This window comes from Phyllobates terribilis, unplaced genomic scaffold (assembly GCF_046119375.1).
Source record: "Phyllobates terribilis strain yellow unplaced genomic scaffold, ASM4611937v1 Scaffold_1__5_contigs__length_1240528914, whole genome shotgun sequence".
NCBI classification, from domain to species: domain Eukaryota; kingdom Metazoa; phylum Chordata; class Amphibia; order Anura; family Dendrobatidae; genus Phyllobates; species Phyllobates terribilis.
Window position 1 is genome coordinate 847,524,254 of NW_027362761.1, and position 22,815 is coordinate 847,547,068.

Here is a 22,815-nt window from a genome sequence, read left to right on the forward strand (position 1 = left end):
ACGATGGATTGAGAAACATGCGCTGTGATTGGTGAAACAAACACAGCAGTCGTATCCGCTTCTGTTACAGCTGACGGGCTGTCAATCAGCCTGACTAGAGCAGGTAAAGAACCGGAGTTTCTGCAATGGGAGACCTTCATGACAATACTTGGCACGGTAACAGAGAAGGAGGAAAAAGCAGCTGATGGTTGTTGAGGTGCCGTGGTCCGCATTTCAGCACGGAAAGATTCCCAGTGTAAAGAATGTTGTTTGAGCATGTGAACGTTCATGCATGTAGTAGTCAAATTATTGCAGTTTTTCCCTCTACTGAGTTTTTTATTGTAAAGTTTGCAGATAACGTGAGTTGGCTCATCCTCTCCAGTGACAAAAAAGGCCCATGCTAGGCAACCCTTTCTACCCCTGCCACTGCTGGCCGGTTGTGGCTAAGGATGCAGTGCTCCTTGTGCTTGCATCACTCTGTGTCTGCGCCATTGGGCAAAATGTAACCTCCTCGTCTTCCTCCTCCACTTCCTCAGATGACCTACTCGGCTGTGTGACTCTGGGTTCACACCAAGTAGGATCTTCAATCTCGTCATCATCCAATGTGTTATCCCATTACTTGCCCTCAGAGGGACCCCTCTCCTCTTGTTGCCCTGACAGCACAGTAAAGTCCACATGAGCCTTAGGTACCTGAGTCTCATCGGGATCATATCCCTCCCCTGCAGTTAACGTTTGGTGACGAGGGTCAGGAACCTGCTCGGACCCTGCTTCGTCCTGCCCTGAATCCAAGCTAAAAAATTTTTGGGCATCGGTGCAGATGCTTTCCTCCCCTTGACTCTGTGATGGTTTGGAGTACACTTCTGATGCCCATGGTGTAAAGTTGGTTAAGAGTTCTACAGACTCGCCCATCTGTGGTTCGCTACAGTCAGTTGGGCAGTTGGCCAGTTGTGATGCGGGGGGAAGCATGGGTAATTGGGGTGACACCTCTGTGGGCTGTACTGCGTGTGATGTTGAGGTGGAGGAAGAAGAGGAGAGGGCACTGGAAGTAGACTTGCCATCCACTGGGGGCACCTGCTGTTTCTGGGACTTATGAACAAGGCGTATCGCTCTGCGGCTGCCAAAGGAAGGGAGTCCAGTAGGCCGTCCACTAACATAAGTTGTCAGTTGTCTTTGTGTTGGTTCACTAGTGCTTTCACTAACATTACCACGTGCCAGGAGCACGCAATTAACTAAAGAAAATTGTTTTTTCCAGTGCAATAGCTCAGCACATACCTGAATTTCAGCGACACTAAATGACAAGGTAAGATATGGCCTGCCGTATAACGTTATTAACCGACAAAAGAAATTTGTTAGTGTGCATGAGGCCGATAAAACCTACGAGATATTCTCCAAACAATTTCAAACTGAGATGTCCCCTGCTGTATTACTTTAGGAACAGAAGAAATTTTTTTTTTGAATGTGGATGAGGCCAGTATGACATAGAATATATGCTCCAAAATATTTCAAACTCAGATCTAGCCAGCTGTATCACTTTACTCAGAGCAAACAATATTTTTGGGTTACTCTGCATAAGCTCTACGTCCAGCAGACTTTCACCACCACTGACGTAGTATTAAGTAACAAACCTTTGGTGGACTCTGCCTGCCAACCAAATATATATATAGATTTGGCTGTGCGTACAAGCTGAATTTGACTGCCACTAACGAAGTAGCTGGCTTATAGCACTGTATGACTTTTGGCGCAGGAAAAATATTTTTTGGACTGGTCCAAGTAAGAGAAGTTTTTTTTTTTACTGTGAAACCAGAACAAGTTCAATGCCACTAAAATAGGATCTGCCTTTTAGATGACTGGATCAACTTTGCCACAGTAAAAAACCTTTGGTGGACTCTTCCTGCCAACCAAAAATATATATAGGTTTGACTGTGCGTACAAGCTGAATTTGACCGCCACTGACATAGTAGCTGGTTAATTGCACTGCATGACTTTTGGCACAGGAAAAAATATTTTTTGGACTGGGCGTAGCAAGAGAAAAAATGTATTTTTTTACTCTGAAACCACCTGAAGTTCAACTCCACTAAAATAGTATCTGACACTAAAAAAAACTTTAGTGCACACAGCTTTCAATATCACAATAGCAACAGAAAAAAAACAGATTTTGTGCTCTGAAATAAGAAGCTCTGCTGACTGTGCTGTGTAAATTTTAACCCCACTAAATGAAAAGGTGCACTGAGCTTGCTTGATCACATTAGCAAGTGCAAAAAAAGGTATACTGAGACAAGGAGCTCTATACCAGCGGTGCACAGCCAAACTTTCCGAATTTAAGAAAATTTGCTCGCCTTTGTGATCAGGAATCCGAATGTGTCATATTCGTGCCGAATTTGAAACTTTCGAACATTCGCCGAACAAATTCACTCAACACTAAAGATGAGCGAGCACTAAAATGCTTGGGTACTCGTTACTCTGGCCGAGAATATCGCAATGCTCAGGTGCTCGACCCGAGTAGCGAACCCAATGTAAGTCAATGGGAAACCCGAGCATTTTTCTGGTGGCCCTCCCCGGAGGTTTAGAGGGGACCTAAAAATTGGTCAAATCGATGGAAACAGTGCTGAAATGACAAGGGAACACTATATGAAAGACCCCAGGAAGCATCTCTGAATCCCAGGTCACTGCTATGAACAATGTTGTCAGAGTATTACGCCACTTTTACGGACTGACAATAAAACATACAAAAACAAAGCTAAATTGGATTTTCCTGGAAAAAATGTTAAGAAACATTTTTTAAAGGGGAATAACTTATATAGAAGGCAAAATAAATAACCAAAAACAAGAATGCTCCTCCACACCTAGGGCTATGTTGACACGTAGTGTTTTTGATGTGTTTTTGCACTTTTGCATTTCTTTCAAAGGTGAAAAATACATTCACCAGTAAATGTAATTTTAACATTTTACAACCTTATCCAGCCATGTGGTATGTGAGACATGATCAGACACATCCAGAATGAACCCTCATTTCCAGCTGATAATACCATCTAGCACCTGTCCCTATGTTAAAAGCAGCTAACAGCATTATCAATAGGGAATATAATTTTTTTTCTGCATGGAGAATAATACAATAATGCCTGACTAGATGCCTGTAAGACGCTATCCTAACTGCTATAGGTCACCCGTATACGAATCTCAGATAAGAATGGTAATATAGTACAATAGAAATAGAATAGAATAGAATTTAAACGGCTCCAAAGAGGTTTTTTTGGTACGTTGCACCACCAAACTGTGAAGGAATGCAAGCAACCTTGTCTGCATTCATCAATTTCTAATTACAGATCACCGTTAAAAATTATGAATCAGTCAACGAATGCATGGAAAAAATCTATCAAATTATGGATTGTTGTAGGATGTATGCAACCAGAATGAACACTCATTTCCAGCTGATAATACCATCTAGCACCTGTCTCTATTTTAAAAGCACCTGTCTCTATTTTAAAAGCCGCTAACAGCGTTATCACTAGAGAATAGATTTTTTTTTCAGCACTAAGTATAAGGCAATAATCCCTGACTAAATGCCTGTAATACGCTATTTCTACTGCTATAGGTCACCTGTACACGAATCACAGATAAGAGAAGTAATATTGTACAATGAAAAATACATTTTAACCGTCCCCGAAGAGGTTTTTTTGGACGTGGCAGCAACAAACTGTGAAGGAATGCAAGGAACTGCTTGACTGCTTTCATAAATTTGTGAGTAAAGATCACCGTTAAAAAATATGAATGGGTCAACGAGTGCATGCAAAATATCAATCAAGTAATGCACTGTGGAAGAGATGTATTCAACGACAATGAACAACACTCATCTCCAGCTGATGATACCTTGAACCTGTCCCTATTGTAAATGCAACTAACAGTGGTATCAATAGGGAAAAGAATAGATTTTCAATTTTTTTGCAGCAGCACGCAGTATAAGGCAATAATACCTGGTTGGATTGGTGTAATTCGGTATCCATACTGCTATAGCTCATCCGTAAATGAATTTCAGATAAGAGAGGTAATATTGTAGAATATAGAATCGATTTGAATTGGACTTCCCATTATTAAGGGATGGGTCTCCTATACTGTTATTGCGTATATGGTATAATACCCCTGGCAGCACTAAAAACCATCTCTGACAAAATGCTAGCGGCCAGGACCTCCAAGGCATAGAGCGAGACAATTCATGCCACGTGTCCAGTTTGGATATCCAATAGTTGTAAGGCACAGAGGAATCACGGAGGACTCTGGTACGGTCACCAACGTAGTCCTTCAGCATCTTCCAAAACTTTTCCCTCCTTGTCAGAGTAACCTACGCATTATGGCCTGGCCGCTGGGACGGCCTAAGAAAACTGTCACAGACCTTTAGCAGAGTTCCTTTGCATCTGCTGCATCTGGTTTGTTTCTCCCTTGCCTGTACTCCTTGGTTGTCCAAGAAACTGTGACATCTGCTGCCAGCATTGTCAGATGGGAATTTTTTTATTAATTCTTCAACAAGGGCCATCCGGTATTGCAATATACAACATAGGAGTGGGACTCCTATACTGTTATTGCGTATGCAGCAAGTTCAAGGGCTGCACAAAATTAGGACACACTCCATTACTAATTTGAAGAGACATAGTGGAGGGCCTAAGCTAAAAATGTATTTTCCATTATTAAGGAGTGGGTCTCCTATACTGTTATTGCGTATGCAGCAAGTTTAAGGGCTGCCCAAAATTAGGACGCACTCCAATACCACTTTGAATAGACGTAGTGAAGGGCCTCAGTACTTTTTTCCCCTTATTAAGGAGTGGGTCTCCTATACTATTATTGCGTATGCAGCAAGTTCAAGGGCTGCCAAAAATTAGAATGCACTCCAATACCAATTTCAAGAGACATGAAGAGACATTGAAGAGACATTGTGGAGGGCCTCGGTAAAAATGTATTTTCCATTATTAAGGAGTGGGTCTCCTAGACTGGCAATGCCTAAGTGCATGGGCTGAAAAACATTTAGCCTTGGGGGGTATACATATACAGTATATATTATAAATAAAGTTAGAGGTAGGCCTCTAAAAATAGTTCCTATGGGAATCATAAACACCCTTTAAAACTATGTGGGTGTTGCATGATGGCCACCCTGGTGATTTGGTGGTCGAGAATGAGGAGAAGGATTAGGTGGAGGAAGACATGAAATAGATGAAATCCTGAAGCGTATACCCATGACTGGGTGTGAAGGGGTGTATGGGAATAGACCTCCAAAAAAAACCACTGGATTTGAGTTTATGTGGTGTCGAAAAGTCTGGCCCAATCCAGCCCTTGTTCATTTTAATGAAGAGTCAGCCTGTCAGCATTTGCAGTTGACAGGGGGATGCGCCTATCAGTTATAATACCCCCAACGACAGTAAAAACCTGCTCTGACAAAATGCTAGTGGCAGGGCAGGCCAGGACCTCCAAGGTGTATAGAGGGACAGTTCATGCCATGTATCTAGCTTGGATACCCAATAGTTGTAAGGAACAGAGGAATCACGGAGGATGCTGGTATGGTCGCCAAGGTACTTCTTCAGCATCTTCCAAAACTTTTCCCTCCTTGTCAGAGTACCCCGCACATCAGGGCCTGGGTGGTGGGAGGGTCTGAGAAAACTGTCCCAGATCTTTGACAGTTTTCCCCTGCCTATGCTGCATCTGGTTTGTGTCTCTGTCGCCTGTACTCCGTGGTTGTCCAAGGAACTGTGACCTCTGCCGCTAGCATTGTCAGCTGGGAATTTTTTAAATAATTCTTCAAAAAGGGCCTTCTGGTACTGCAACATTTTATTAGACCACTCCACCACAGGAAGGAGAGATAGAAAATTCTCCTTGTAGCACTGAAGTGTAACCAACCAATCATTACTGTTGCCCAAAATGCGTACAATGCAAGGGTCATGGGAAAGGCAGCAGAACATAAACTCAGGCATGTGTTCCAGACTGCTAACAGCCAAGACCAAGACTTCCTTGTCACCACCAAGAGGACAACTGTCCATGTTCTCCTACTCATCCTCCTCCTTGTCCTCCCCCTCTTCAGGCCATGCATGCTGAACAGATGGTATGGATGTGGTGTTGGTAGTACCATCTGTAGCACAGGAAACCAGCTCCTGTTCCTCCTCCTCCTCCTCCTCATTATCACCCAATCCACGTTGAGATGAGATGAGGCTGGGCTGTGTAGCATCAATCTGTATATTTCCGTTCTCCATCTCATCGTGCTCCGCCTGCAATGCCTCCTCTTTAGTAGTGTTGAGCCACCCCCGTAGTGTTCGAGTTCGGTTCGGTTCGTCGAACACCCGTGTGTTCGCCGAACTGTTCGTCGAACTGTTCGTCGAACACCTTCGAACACCGTTAAAACCAATGGCAGGCAAACAAAAACACATAGAAACACATAGAAAACACCTTCAAAGGTGTCCAAAAGCTGACAAACTGCTCAGAAGACACAACTAACACATGGAAAAGTGACAAGTACATATAGTCATGCGAAAAGAAAAGAGGTGGAGGAGTAAAAGGAGGGGGAGACACAGATATAGGCATGTCATGCCCTTCTAAAATCCAAAAAGTGAGAAGCCGAGACGGCCAGTCCGCTCCTGCCCGTGCCACCTCCGTGTCGCCGGGTTTGTGCCAGAGCCGCGGTGAACCCTGACGGCCAGCCCCCCTCTCCCAATACTGGTGCCTGTCCGCTGGTGGGTCGAGAGAGCCCCCCTGTGGTGGAGGCAGCTCTAAGCTTTTAATTTAAATTGTCCCTCTAATTTGAATGAATACACTTTAAATCCATTTACAAGGATCTATTGGAGGGCAAGTCTCAAGCCAGCAGCCGCGTAATTCCAGCTCCAGTAGCGTCCACTAAAGCTGCTGCAGTTAAAAAGCTTTTATAAGGATCGAGCTCGGCTGTCCACCGCAAGGCATCCTAGTGCCAGTCCCAGCCCCTATGCCTTGGGGTGCCTCCTGATGCTCTTCACTGAGTATCCCGTGGTCCCGAAGCATTTCCTTTGAAAAAATTAAGCGTCCAAACTACAGGTGGTGTAGCTTGCTTAACAGCCGGGATAATCCGCTGACTAGCAGACACTGCTACTAGGCACAAAGTATTTCCTGGGCTAGATGCAGTTAAAAATTTGTAAGTAGATACTCTCGTTGGATGCTGAGAAAGCATTCCATAGAGTCTCCTGGCACGCCATATATGATTCTCTTAAAAAGCTTGGGGTAGGGGTCTAGGGGACCCTTTTATAGCCAAAATCACGGCCCTGTATCACAATACGTCACCTAGGCTGAAGATAAATGGAACTGTAGCACCGAGGGCTCGGTTGCTACAGACGTATTGCACCTCACCCAGAGGTGTGATATCTCACTCTCAGATAAGGATGGAGTGTGGATCAGGACCCGACACCTGCATGCATTACACCACATTGCCGTGGGGCAGGGCGACCAATATGCCCCTGAGATGGGCACGACAGTCCCTGTCCCTGGCTGGAGTGGGGGGAGGGAACACTGCGGAAGGGGAACCCTGCAGTGCAGGAGCAGGGAGGAAGCAGTTCCTGGGTGCATTGAGAAGAGAGTATAAAAGGTGGGCACCATCTTAGTTCAGTGCAGAGAAGTCTGAGCAGAAGTGGCAGGGAGCAGGGGCTCTGCATGAGCTCTGCTCCGGAGGCGGGCCTAGTAACAGAGGCCCAGGCCTGCAAGAGGGAGAAGGAAGGAAGAGGAGCGGAGAATGCTCCAGGAACGAGGAATGAAGGGATCCCAGGGGTGCGGACGGGCGAGTCGCCACCGCACGCCCGAATCCACCTGCGTGGAGGGGTCAGGCCAAAGGGGGAGACCGGTCCCCGAACTAGTGGAGGCAGGAAACGACCCTCAGCTAGAAACCGGAGGCTCTGACATTTTATGTGGCGCAGCCCCTTGCTCCACCCGCTAGGAAGGCACCACATAGGGTCAGGGAAACTGGCGCCAAGTTTACCAAGAGGAGGCCCGAGGCAGCCGGACAGAAGTGTTGGTAAGAAAGGCCAGACAAAGGACACACAAAGGGGGTCCTGTGAAGAGCTCCAAAGTTATCTGGGAGTTGTCTGAGCCCCTCACCTGGTGAGCACAGTACGACGTGGGCAGCCGTTACCTGCAGACGTGGTCTGGATAATAAGAACTGTGAGTAAAGGCCCTGAACTGCATCACTGACTCCGTGTCGTTACTGCTGCTGCCCTGCACCATCACCCCCATCCTCCGCATACACTGCCCTGAGGCTATACTCCTCCCGTGGGGAGTTATGCTACGCTCTGCTGCACCCACAACACCAGCCTTAGCGGTCTGCCCTGTAGCGGCGGTTCACTCTGACCGCAATCCACGGGTGGCGTAGTCGGACATTTAAACATCAAAACCACATAAAGAGTTCCGCCACTGGTTTGACCGCCCTGAGCCACGGAACCGGATCGCCGCCACGAAGACTACAACCACCAGCATCCACCAAAAAGGGTCCGGCTCCGGGTGTCCCAAGGCCCAGGGGGTGCGTCAGAACATTTTCATCACCTTTCACAATCACCAATGGGACAAGGCAGGGATGTCCTCTGTCCCCTCTCTTATACATCCTAGTGACGGAGCACCTGCTCTCATCAATTTGCCATAACCCCAATATTAGGTGGATTGAGGTGGGAGGCACCGAGTACAAGTGCTCTCTATTTGCTGATGATGTCCTAGTATATATCACTCAATCACATATATCCATCCCTGCTGTTATGGCTGAAATAGATCACTTTGTTACATGGTAAAATTTTAAAATCAATGCAGCGAAGTCTGAGGCCCTCGATGTCTCCCTCCCCAAATCCATATAGGATTCCATTCAGTCCAACTTTCCCTTTGCCTGGCCCTCACAGGGTATCAAATACTTAGGAATTCCTATTCATAGAGACCTTTCCCATCTATGTTATCTTAATTTTGGGCCCTTTATTGAACAATTCCATACAGACCACGGTTGGCAAGTTAGAACTGTAAGATTCACTACGTGAACCACTGGTGTTTTGTGGAAAAGCACATGTACACCGCGTTCCAAATTATTATGCAAAAAGTGTTTAGGAGTGATAAGGGAAGAATTTGTTTGTTTGTCAGTTAAACTCATTGATGGTGATGTGTGTCAGGGCTCTTTATATCACTGTAAGCAATTGCAGACACCTGTGCTAATTAGTTTGGCAGGTGTGTCCAATGAAAGGCAAGACTACTTAAGAAGGCTCTCTCACATTATTAAGCAGCCTACATTTTCTGCCAAAATGGGAAAGAAAAAGGATGTGTCGGCTGCTGAGAAGCAACAAATTGTGGAGTGTTTAGGTCAAGGCATGACTACAATCAACATTGTGCGATGATCAGGATGAAGTGTCTTGGCAATCAAGAAGTATGTAGCTGATTCACAGTACACACGTGTGCGTGCTGATAAGGGCAAATTGAGGACTCTTTCCTACAGGCAATTACGTCAGGTTGAAAGAGCAGCGGCAAAAAAGCCTTGTCATAGCAGCAGACAAGTTTTTGAAGCTGCTTGTGCCTCCAACGTCCCCCGAACAACAAGATGCAGGGTCCTTCAGAGGTTTGCAGCTGTGCATACGCCATCCTGTCGACCTCCTCTATCCACTTCACACAAGCAGAAACGGCTCCAGTGGGCCAAACATTACATGAAGACTGATTTCAAAACTGTTTTGTTCACGGATGAGTGCCGTGCAGCGCTCGATGGTCCAGATGAATGGAGTGGAGGATGGCTGGTTGATGGACACCCCACGCAAACACGGCTACAGCGCCAACAAGGAGGAGGTGGAGTAATGTTTTGGGCTGGAATCATGGGGAGAGAGATTGTCGGCCCCTTTAGGATCCCTGAAGGCGCTAAAGATGAACTCCATAATGTATGTGGATTTTCTCAAACAGCACTTCCTGCCATGGTTCAAGAAGAAGAACCGTGTATTTCACAGCAAGATCATTTTTCTTCATGATAATGCACCATCTCATGCTGCACATAAAACATCTGCATCTCTGGCTGATATGGGCATAAAAGGGGACAAACTTATGGTGTGACCCCCATGCTCCCCTGACCTCTACCCCATTCAGAACCTTTGGAGCATCATTAAAAGGAGTGTCTATGATGGCGGGAGGCAGTTCACATCTAAGCAACAGCTCTGGGAGGGTATTCTGTCCTCATGCAAAACAATTGAAGCAGAAACCATCCAAAACCTGACAAATTCAATGGACGAGAGAGTTCAGAAGCTCCTTTCGAACAAGGGGTCCTATGTGAAAATGTAACATCACCTAGAATAAAGTTTTGAGTTGAAAACTGTTTGATTTCAGTTTCTAACAACCTGCTAATGCTTATAATTTCAAAAATGACCATTTTTTTGGTCTTTATTAAAATGAAAAGGTTGATCGAAAAGTTTGGGGGATCTAAGAGTGTGGCAACCCAGTAGTCATGATTACTTCGAATTCTGACAATATGAGGGTCATGCTGCAGGTAGTGCAGCAAGAAGGCACTTATGTGTCTTGCGCATCTCGGAGCCCCAAAATTATTTTCCGGGCTAGATGCAGCTAAAAATTATTTTTAATTTTAAATCTGGTGAAGCTTATTATAGATGGCCTAATAGGATCAGTGCTGCACACTGCTACAAAGCCCAAATTATTTTCCAGTCAAGATACAGATAAACATGATTAGTAATTTGAAAGCTTAAAACGGTTGGTAGGGTGATTTTAACCAATCATCAAGCTTTTACTCTCCCCAGGATGACACAGGGGTAGAAAAGTCGTTTCGGATCCATGATTTGTTCATCTTTATGAACGTGAGTCTGTCTACATTATCAGTGGAGAGCCGCGTGCGCTTATCTGTCAGCACACCACCAGCAGCGCTGAACACACGTTCAGACAGAACGCTGGCTGCGGGGCATGACAAGATCTCCAAGGCGTAAGTGGCTAGCTCCGGCCATTTATCCAGATTGGAAGCCCAAAAAGAGCAAGGGTCCAGTGACACAGTCGTGGCTTCAATGTTTACTTGGAGATACTCCTGTACCATCGTCTCTAGGCGTTGACTATGTGTCAGACTTCTTGTCTCCTGTGGCCTTGCAAAGGATGGGCTAAAAAAGTGGTGAAATGATTCCGCCAAATTGATGTTACCAGCAGATACTGTGGTTCTGTTACGGTTTGAGTGCTGAACACTTGACGGTCCCACGGTTGGCAAGTTGGAACTGTGAGATTCACTACGTGCACCACTGGTATTTTGTGGAAAAGCACATGTAAGATTCTGCAACAGTCTCTGCTGATACTCCTGCATGCGTGCATCCCTTTCTATGGCAGGAATAATTTCTGCAAATTTACTTTTGTACCGGGGATCTAACAGTGTGGCAACCCAGTAGTCAGGATTATTTCTAATTCTCACAATTCGAGGGTCATGTTGCAGGTAGTGCAGCAAGAAGGCACTCATGTGTGTTGCGCATCCAGGAGCACCAAGTCCCTGTTGTGTTGGTGGCGAGGTAACAATCATGCTTCCTTCCTCTGTCCTCTCCCCCCAACTTCGCACAACAGAAATGTGATCAAGGTCTCCCTCATCTGATGAGTCTTCCATCAGTTCGTCCTCCACTTCTTCCTGGGCTCCTGCACCTTCCTCACTAGTTTGGCTGCTACCATGCGCCCTGGTAAAATCATCTCCCCCACCCTCACATGCCTGCCGCCTTGGTGCTGCCGACCGTCTGGACCTTGCAGATGTTAGCCCTTCCGCATACAACTCCTCCTCCTCTACTTCCTCCACCTCCTCTTGTGCCACCACCTGACTCCGAATTCTGTTTAACATGTGCTCCAGCATGTAAATCACCGGAATAGTCATGCTGATAATGGCATCGTCAGCACTAAACATCTTCGTCGCCATTTCAAAACTGTGCAGAAGGGTGCATAGGTCCCTGATCTGAGACCACTCCTCCAGCGTGATTTGCCCCACCTCTGAATCTCGTTGGCCCAGGCTATACGTCAGAACGTATTGCACCAGGGCTTGTCGGTGCTGCCACAGTCGCTGCAACATGTGCAGAGTTGAATTCCACCGGGTAGGCACATCGCATTTTAGCCGGTGAAGTGGCAGGCCCAACGACTTCTGTAGAGATGTAAGTCGCTGAGCTGCGGGATGCGAACGGCGGAAGTGAGCACACAGCGACCGTGCCCTCTGCAGAAGGCCATCTAGTCTGGGATAGTGGGCTAAAAATTGCTGGACAACCAGGTTCAACACGTGAGCCATACAAGGCACGTGTGTGACATTGCCCCGGCGAAGGGCCGCACCCAGGTTTGCAGCATTGTCGCACACGGCCTTCCCTGGTTTCAGGTCCAGTGGAGACAACCATTCATGAAATTGGTTCTCCAGAGCTGACCACAACTCCTCAGCTGTGTGACTCACATTTCCCAGACATTTCAATGTAAAAACCGCCTGATGACGTTGAGCCCTACTGCCAGCATAGTAAGGAGGTGTGCAGGATCCCTTCTGCGCAGTTAGAAAGCTTGTGGCATGACCAGACAGGCTTTGGGTGCAGGTGGAAGACCGAGAGGAGGTTGAGGAGGCAGAAGCAGTGGAGGAACTTTGACATAAAGAGGATTGACGCACAACTCGTGGGGACGGCAAGACTTGGACAGCAGCCCCTTGTCCTGCTGTCACCATAGTTACCCAGTGCCCAGTCAGCGACATGTAACGCCCCTGTCCATGCCTACTCGTCCAAGTGTCTGTGGTGAAATGCACCCTGTCACACACAGAGTTTCTCAAAGAAGCGGTGATGTTGTGTGCGACATGCTGGTGGAGCGCAGGCACACCTTTCTTTGAGAAGTAGTGCCGACTGGGCATCTGGTACTGGGGCACTGCGACGGACATAAGGTCTCGAAAATCCTCTGTGTCCACCAGGCGGAAAGGCAGCATTTCTGTAACCAAGAGCTTGCAGATGGTGAAATTCAACCTCTTAGCTTTTTCATGGCTAGGAGGAAATGGTCTTTTACTTGTCCACATCTGAGGGACCGAGGGCTGGCTATTGTGCTTAGACGGGGTTGATAAGGGTGTCCCCGGCAAACTGCCGGTCTGTGAGGAAGATGCAGGCGGACATGTTAGGTTGCCTTGATCCAAAGGTGGTGCTATCGATGTCGGACAGCGCTCAAGACCAGCTGGTGTTACCACCTCCAAAGAAAATGATGACCTGCCAATCACGCTGGCTGTTGCGGGTAAAGAGGTGGCAGGTCTGTGCCCCAAAACATGTGTGACTGCTGTCCCCCCAGTCACAGAGGATGAAGAGGCCGCGGATGCACAAGATATGGCAGACGGTGGTTGGCCCGGCCGGCTAGGCCGCATTGTAGCACACTGAGCTTCCCACTGCAACTTATGCTTCATGTCCATGTGCCGGTTCATGCATGAAGTACTCAAACTATGTATTTTTTGGCCTCTACTTAGCTTTTGCTGACAAATGTTACAGATAACACGAGTTGGGTCATCTTTATCGATCTGAAAAAATGCCCAGGCTATGCAAGGCTTAGCACCCATGCGACCTGAAGAGCCACCACGACTTGTGGTGAGAGGCAGAGTTGTGTTTGAGGATGCAGTTGTTGACGTGCTTCCAGTACTACGTCTCTGTCCAGGAAGGCGCAACCTGACCTCGTCGTCACTAGCATCTTCCTCCACCTCCTTTGCTGACCTCATCTCTTGGCTGACTGTGGGTTGACAGTAAGTGGGATCTTCGACCTCATCATCATCACCCTGTACGTTATCACACCCGTCGTCCTCAGAGCCAACCTGTTCCTGCCCTGACAAAAAACTAAAGTTGTCGCTCCAATCAGGTATTTGAGTCTTATCATCGTCTTCCTCATTGTCTCCACCAACAGGAGTTACAGTTTGGGAATGAGGGTCTACATTATGGTCAGAACCTTCTGCGTCTGGTCCTGGATCCGACTCATAAAGATTCTGGGCATCAGTGCAGATCATTTCCTCGTCTGGATTCACAGAAGCACTGGAGTCGACCTCTGATTCCCAGGCTATAGTATGAGTAAACAGCTCTGCAGACTCAACCATCTGTTCTACCTCATACTCAGACGGGCAGCTGGAGATTTGGGAGCTGTGAGGAAGCAAGTGCGATTTGGGTGACACCTTTGAGGACTGGAGTATTTGTGATGTTGAAGTTGATGTGGAGGAGAGCCCACTTAAAGGAGCACTTGATATCCGTTGAAGCACCTGCTGTTTTTGTGCCTCATCTGGAATTTGTAGCGATTGGCGTGGCCGTAAGAAAGGGATCTTATCACATTGTCCGCTAAAAGAAGTAGACATTTTAGTTTGGCTGGAAGATGGTCTTTCTTCTGCACCTACCCCACGGACACAACCTTTTTTCCCCTTCCCAACACGCCTATTCCATTTTCCACCAGCAGCAGGCCTTTTTCCACTCATTTTGGTGGTTAACTAATTCACAACTCTGGAGTTGTTTGCACAAAAAAACAATGGATGGTAACCGAGCAGAGCTGAGTGGCCAAACTGTGGTATTAGGCCAAAACTATTGGCTGGGTTAGATGCAGAAAAAAATTATTTTTAATTTGCAACCTGATGGAGGTCAGTATAGATGGACTAATAGACCAAGTCCCACACACCGCTAGAAGCCCAAATATTTTTTCAGAGCTAGATGCAGAAAAATTTTTTATTCAATTTGCAACCTGATGGAGGTCAGTATAGATGGACTAATAGACCAAGTCCCACACACTGCTAGAAGCCCAAATATTTTTTCAGAGCTAGATGCAGAAAAAAATTATTTTTAATTTGCAACATGATGGAGGTCAGTATAGATGGACTAATAGACCAAGTCCCACACACCGCTAGAAGCCCAAATATTTTTTCAGAGCTAGATGCAGAAAAAAATTATATTCAGTTTGCAACCTGCTGGAGGTCAGTATAGATGGACTAATAGAACAAGTCCCACACACTGCTAGAAGCCCAAATATTTTTTCAGAGCTAAATGAAGAAAAAAATTATTTTTAATTTGCAACCTGATGGAGGTCAGTATAGATGGACTAATAGACCAAGTCCCACACACTGCTAGAAGCACATATATTTTTTCAGAGCTAGATGCAGAAAAAAAATATTTTTAATTTGCAACCTGATGGAGGTCAGTATAGATGGACTAATAGAACAAGTCCCACACGCTGCTAGAATCCCAAATATTTTTTCAGAGATAAATGAAGAAAAAAATTATTTTTAATTTGCAACCTGATGGAGGTCAGTATAGATGGACTAATAGACCAAGTCCCACACACTGCTAGAAGCCCAAATATTTTTTCAGAGCTAGATGCAGAAAAAAATTATTTTTAATTTGCAACCTGATGGAGGTCAGTATAGATGGACTAATAGAACAAGTCCCACACGCCGCTAGAAGCCCAAATATTTTTTCAGAGATAAACGAAGAAAAAAATTATTTTTAATTTGCAACCTGATGGAGGTCAGTATAGATGGACTAATAGACCAAGTCCCACACACTGCTAGAAGCCCAAATATTTTTTCAGAGCTAGATGCAGAAAAAAATTATTTTTAATTTGCAACCTGATGGAGGTCAGTATAGATGGACTAATAGACCAAGTCCCACACACCGCTAGAAGCCCAAATATTTTTTCAGAGCTAGATGCAGAAAAAAATTATATTCAATTTGCAACCTGCTGGAGGTCAGTATAGAAGGACTAATAGAACAAGTCCCACACACTGCTAGAAGCCCAAATATTTTTTCAGAGCTAAATGAAGAAAAAAATTATTTTTAATTTGCAACCTGATGGAGGTCAGTATAGATGGACTAATAGACCAAGTCCCACACACTGCTAGAAGCCCAAATATTTTTTCAGAGCTAGATGCAGAAACAAATTATTTTTAATTTGCAACCTGATGGAGGTCAGTATAGATGGACTAATAGACCAAGTCCCACACACCGCTAGAAGCCCAAATATTTTTTCAGAGCTAGATGCAGAAATTTTTTTTATTCAATTTGCAACCTGATGGAGGTCAGTATAGATGGACTAATAGACCAAGTCCCACACACTGCTAGAAGCCCAAATATTTTTTCAGAGCTAGATGCAGAAAAAAATTATTTTTAATTTGCAACCTGATGGAGGTCAGTATAGATGGACTAATAGAACAAGTCCCACACGCTGCTAGAAGCCCAAATATTTTTTCAGAGATAAATGAAGAAAAAAATTATTTTTAATTTGCAACCTGATGGAGGTCAGTATAGATGGACTAATAGACCAAGTCCCACACACTGCTAGAAGCCCAAATATTTTTTCAGAGCTAGATGCAGAAAAAAATTATTTTTAATTTGCAACCTGATGGAGGTCAGTATAGATGGACTAATAGACCAAGTCCCACACACAGCTAGAAGCCCAAATATTTTTTCAGAGCTAGATGCAGAAAAAAATTATATTCAATTTGCAACCTGCTGGAGGTCAGTATAGAAGGACTAATAGAACAAGTCCCACACACTGCTAGAAGCCCAAATATTTTTTCAGAGCTAAATGAAGAAAAAAATTATTTTTAATTTGCCACCTGATGGAGGTCAGTATAGATGGACTAATAGACCAAGTCCCACACACTGCTAGAAGCCCAAATATTTTTTCAGAGCTAGATGCAGAAAAAAATTATTTTTAATTTGCAACCTGATGGAGGTCAGTATAGATGGACTAATAGACCAAGTCCCACACACCGCTAGAAGCCCAAATATTTTTTCAGAGCTAGATGCAGAAAAATTTTTTATTCAATTTGCAACCTGATGGAGGTCAGTATAGATGGACTAATAGACCAAGTCCCACACACTGCTAGAAGCCCAAATATTTTTTCAGAGCTAGATGCAGAAAAAAATTATTTTTAATTTGCAACCTGATGGAGGTCAGTATAGATGGACTAATAGAACAAGTCCCACACGCTGCTAGAAGCCCAAATATTTTTTCAGAGATAAATGAAGAAAAAAATTATTTTTAATTTGCAACCTGATGGAGGTCAGTATAGATGGACTAATAGACCAAGTCCCACACACTGCTAGAAGCCCAAATATTTTTTCAGAGCTAGATGCAGAAAAAAATTATTTTTAATTTGCAACCTGATGGAGGTCAGTATAGATGGACTAATAGAATGAGGCTATGCCCAAAAGATTTTACTTCACTAGGTGCAGTAAAAAAATTGGTATTCTATACACAGGTGGTATATCTTGCAACACAGATAGGCTACTCCACTGACTAACACACTCTGCAATAGGCCAAAAAGGATTAGCTTTGCTAGATTCAGCCAAATGCTGTGAAAAAAACTTGCACAGCACTGGCACAGACCTGCCTGGCAAAAACTGATAGGAACCTAGTCCTGAAAAGGACTCCAATTACAATTAGTCTTTACTCCCACAATCTATCTATTTAAGAGCACAGACCTGCTTGATAAAAGTCGTAGGAAATGCTGTAACCTAGTCCTTAAAAGGACTGCAATCACAACTATTCCCTACTCCCAAGCTATCTGTATATTTGTGCGAAAATTGGCTTGAAATTAACAAGGTATAGCGCACACAGCAACAGCGGTGCCGTCTAACACGCAGCTGCAGCAGTGAGAAAATGGTGGCGACGGGGAAAATGGCTTGGTCTTATAGGGCAAGGACATGTGACATACACTGCCAATCACACATGCCCTTGCTTGTGTGAAAAAAAGCACTTCGCTCCGTGTGTGCGCTGCTGATAGGCTGACAGATTGCACCTCCCCACTGCAAATGCGGGAAAGAGAAAAAAAAATGGAGATCTTCATTGTTCCTGCAGAGATCCATCCCCTGCCCCTCCCCCCGCCCCGCTGTACACTCAAACTGTGTATTAACATTAATTTTCATCATTACTGAGAAAAAATCCAGTTATGATTTTGGTGCACGAACAGTTATCGAACATAACCTCGAACAGCTGAATTTTTCTCAAATTGTTCGTGTTCGCCGACCGGCTCGAACACCGCCCAAAGCAGCTCGAATTTGAGATTGGCGAACAGTTCGAGTAGAACAATGCTCATCTCTACTCTTTAGTTGTGAGCTGCGAGCATTTCAGTAGACAGAGAAGTGGGATGGTGACGTTAATTATGGTGTCATCACCGCTCACCATCTTGGTGGAGTCCTCAAAGTTTTGGAGGATGGCACAGATGTCTGACATCCATGCCCACTCATCAACTCTTACTTGCGGAGGTTGACCTGAATACCGATGGGACTCAACAACTGCCCTCTGCTGCTCACAAATCCTTTCTAACATATGCAATGTTGAGTTCCAGCGTGTGGGAACATCGCACACCAGTCAGTGAGCGGGAAGCTGCAAATTCTGCTGAAGCACTGCCAGGGCGGCTGAAGCTGTAGATGTATTCTGAAATGGGCACACAGGCGGCGAAGTTTTACAAGCAACTCAGGCAAAGTGGGTAGGTTTTGAGAAAGTGCTGAAACACTAAGTTGAGCACATGTGCCAGGCATGGTACATATGCGAAGTTGCCAAGCTTCAGAGCCACCAACAGGTTCTGGTCATTGTCACACATGATCATGCCTGGCTGTAGGTTCAGCAGTGAGAGCCACAGATCTGCCTGCTCTGTTACAGCTTTCAACAACTTTGCAGCAGTGTGTGGTTTGTTGCCTAAGCAGATAAGCTTCAGCAGAGCCTGTTGCCACTTGGCCAAGGCAGTGCTGCAGTGCTTCCAGCTTGTGACTGATTTCGTCATTTCAGAGATTTAGGCTGAGGAGGAGGAGGACGAGGTGCAGGAGTTGTAGAATGTGGGGGCAACCCTAATTGACCAAAGGCCCGTAATCCTCGGCGTCAAGAGGACATGTTCCATTCCAGGGTCCGACTGGGTCCTGGCTACCACAATGTTAACCCAGTGTGCTGTCAGTGAAATGTACCATCCCTGGTCACAAGCACATATCCTCATGTCGTGGTTAGGTGGACATTCCCAGTAACTGCGTTAGTGAGGGCATGAGTAATGTTCGGAGACATGTGCTTGTGTAAGGCGGGAATAGCACATAAGGAGAAACAGTGGCGGCTGGAGACCATGTACCGAGGGACAGCCACATGAGGTTTCTGAAAGCTTCCCTCTCCATGAGCCTAAAAGGAAACATTTCTAGTGCAAGCAGTTGAGAAATGTGTCAGTTTAGTATTTTGGCCTGTGGGTGGGTGGCTGCGTATTTGCGCTTGTGATCCAAGGACCGGGTCAAGGACAACTGAACGCTGCACGTGTTTGCAGACATTGTTGGTTGCAAGTGTGCAACGACAGGTGAAGGGTTTATAGGAATCTTCACTTGCATCATGGACAGAGGCTTGGCATGCATGTACAACAGTGGAAGAGGCAGTGGTGTCACCCACAGACAGTGTTTCTGGACCCTGGCGTTTGGCCCAACTAGTCGGGTGTTTTGCTATCATGTGCCTGAGCATGCTGGTGGTGGTCAGGCTCATAGTTTTTCTGCCCCTGCTGATGCTGGCATGGCAGATGTCGCAAATGGCCTTTTTTGGGTTAACTGGACAGTCTTTAAAAAAGAGCCAGACTTGGGAAGATCTGGCAGTTCGACTGGCAACTTCCCTCGTATTGGTGTTTTAGGGAACAGTTTCCTGACTTATGCCTGTGGCCACACCACTGATACTTCCTGCATGTTGTGGTGCTATGCCTCCCTCCCTCTCTGTGCTTCTGTCCTTGCAATGCATGTCACCTTGCCTGGTTGGGTTAATGACTTCATCGTCCACCACCTCGTCTTTCATGTACGCACCTTGGGCCTCCTCCTGACTTGCTGGAAATTGTGTCTCATCATCATCCACCTCTTGTGACAGTAATTGCACTTCCCCACCGTCGCATTCATGTGACCGTGGCTGCTCAAATATTTGGGCATAGCTACATGATATCTCCTCTTGCCCCGCTTGAAGCGAACCGAGCGAGAGGCCAGAATCTATAAATGTAAATATGAAACATCTCTTCAGAGTGTCCAAGTGTGGGATCACTTGTCTCCAGGCACTCAGCATGGTGGGAGAAAGGAGGATCAGGGTGAGGAATATGTGGTCCCAACTCACGGCTTCTGAGACTGGACTGTGTGAAAGACAGGGAGGTGGTGGTGGTGGTGGCAAACCGACTGGAAGCATTATCTGCTATGCAACCTACAACATTTTCACACTGCTCTGCCTTCAAGAATGGTATACCGCAAAGTGGGACAGGAAGATAGGTCGACATGATGTGGGTGTTTTGTTGTGCTTCATCAGCAGGCACAGTTTCATCTTGCCTATGTCCTATGTCCTTGCGCCATCAGCATCATGTCCACTCCAACTACTTGGTCAGTGAACAAGTGTGGATATGTTTTGGACACACAAATAGCAGACTTTAAATGGAGTATAAAATGTCAGGATTAATAACGCTGTATTTGATCATTACTGATGACCAATATTTTTGCTCAGTGCCAGTATAGAGATGCTATTGGTCAGCGAACAAGTGTGGATATATTTTGGACACACAGGTAGCAGACTTTAAATGAAGTTTAATATTTTCCAGCTTGCGAAAAATGTCAGGATTAATACTGCTGTATTTGATCATGCCTGATGACCAGTTCTTTTGGGCACTGCCGGAATACGATGCTATTGTTCAACGAACAAGTGTGGATATATTTTGGACATACAAGTAACAGACTTTAAATGGAGTATAGTAACTTGAAAAAAAAATCAGAATTAATACTGCAGTAATATTTGACCACCTGAGATAATGGACAAGTTTCTCTGCTTCCACAACATAGCAATGCTATTCAAATCAACCAAATCTGGCAGTATGCAGCTAACAAGTAAATAGAGCAGTAAAAATGGTGTAATATATTGCTTTTAACCAAAATTAGCAGGATTAAGAGCAAAAAGAATACTATCAGTCCTGATATCTAGGGATATTGATTGGAGTTTTAACAGTAGAAAGAACGTGTAATGGACCCTATTCTGTACTATACTAGGTCTCCACAAACTCTGCCTAACTAGTGCTCTCAGCAGGATTAATATTTCCTTCAGAATGAGCCCTAACAATGACTGTTAGAGCAGATTTATAATAGTAGTGTGGAATCTCTGTTTAAAATAACCCCAATTCTCTCCCTCGCTTAGCTGCAGCTCTCCCTACTCTGTGTCTTTGACCAGTAGACTGTGACGAGCATAGGGTCCCGGTTCTTATATAGACACGATGACGCTATGCGGCCAGCCAAACACTCTAATGCCACAACCAACATGGCTACGGCATTACAGTGCATGTCAGACAATCCATGTATGTTAATTGGCTGCCTAAAATGCTATATCTACAGTACATGTTTAATAAAGTTAGCTCTATTCACCACACAAACACTGTAAAATTGCCGCAAAAATCCTTTTTGTATTTTTTGCAGCATTTTTTCACTTGCTTTCAATGGTTGAAACACGCTGAAAAATGCTGAAAGAATTGGCTCTTGGCTTCCAGTGCCTTGGCTTGCACCTCATACACAAATTAGGTAAGTTGGTAGAAATGATTTTGGTCCATATTGGAATATGAGACTCAATGTCAATTAATGTTCTCAATAATAAATTCCATTTATCAATATTTGTGTAGTACTGTTTATTTTTCTGGCACAGTCAATGAACTTATGAAGTACGAATTTCTACTAAGAATATTGTCTGACTAATTGAGAAACTGTAGTTTAAAATATCTACATTTGTCTTCTTTCCTAATATTGTAAATTATAATCAATCCCTACATTTATGTGCATGACAAAGGATATTATATGTGCTTCTCTAGCCTTTTTCATTTCTAAAAAAAAAATGTGTATTTTCTCTGCACTCTCTCAGATTTAATAAATTCACTGGTCAGTTTCAAGTCTTGAGAGAATTAATCTAATTTGTTAGATAGTTATTATTAGAGCCTAAGAGAGAGAAGGTAATTTTCCTGTTGGCTAGTAAAGCATGACTGGAGATAAATACAAGTATTTATTGATGTAAACTGTGACTACAGTTCTTGTGCGGAAAGGAAAACCTAGGAAGCTAGATTGAAAGATGCAAATTCATGTAAATAAAGAGCTCCAGCAAATAAAAGTTTTTGCCTTAGGCAAATTTTGATGGGGCAAAATACATGCTTACCATACAATAAATGAGGCTGTCAAATCATGCAATGTACTTTTAGTGGTAGACTTGGAATACATTATGATGAGGATATGAGGACATGTTTGTCTTAGGTGCGGGTGACAGCTTATTAATATTTAAAAAAAAATGATTTAGATAAATGCAAGGGGTCATAAAACTGAACCTAGTCATTTGATTGCATTGGCTTGTCTATGTGAGTCAATGTAAAAGTGATAACTCAATGCTAGTGAATCATCAGAAAAGGTTATTTAGAAGGACACACACAATCTAAAAAATATTGCCATGATAAAAAAAAACTGTTGTATTATATGCCTTCATTTTATTGTAATATTTAAGTAATCTGAAAGATTCAAGATTGGCCTAGACAGTAGAGTTCAATATAGCGATTTACATTTTATGTTATTTTGCTTACAATTTTATATTGTATCAATAATTTAGATGTATAATAAAAAGATAAAACTCCTTTGTTGGGTGAAGAGAATGGGGCATCAAACTGCGCTGCTCGCCTGTCAGAATTATGTACCAGAGGAATCCAAGTCGATGTAATAATAAAATAGACTTTATTTCTACGCGTTTCGTGGTGATCACACCACTTCCTCAGGACAGTCTACACACATACACATACAGGGTCTGTTATTTATAGCAAAAGGATACACATGGAGAAGCCTCCCTTACAAAAAAATCACCACACCCAGTGGGCGGGGAATCAGACTAAATGAA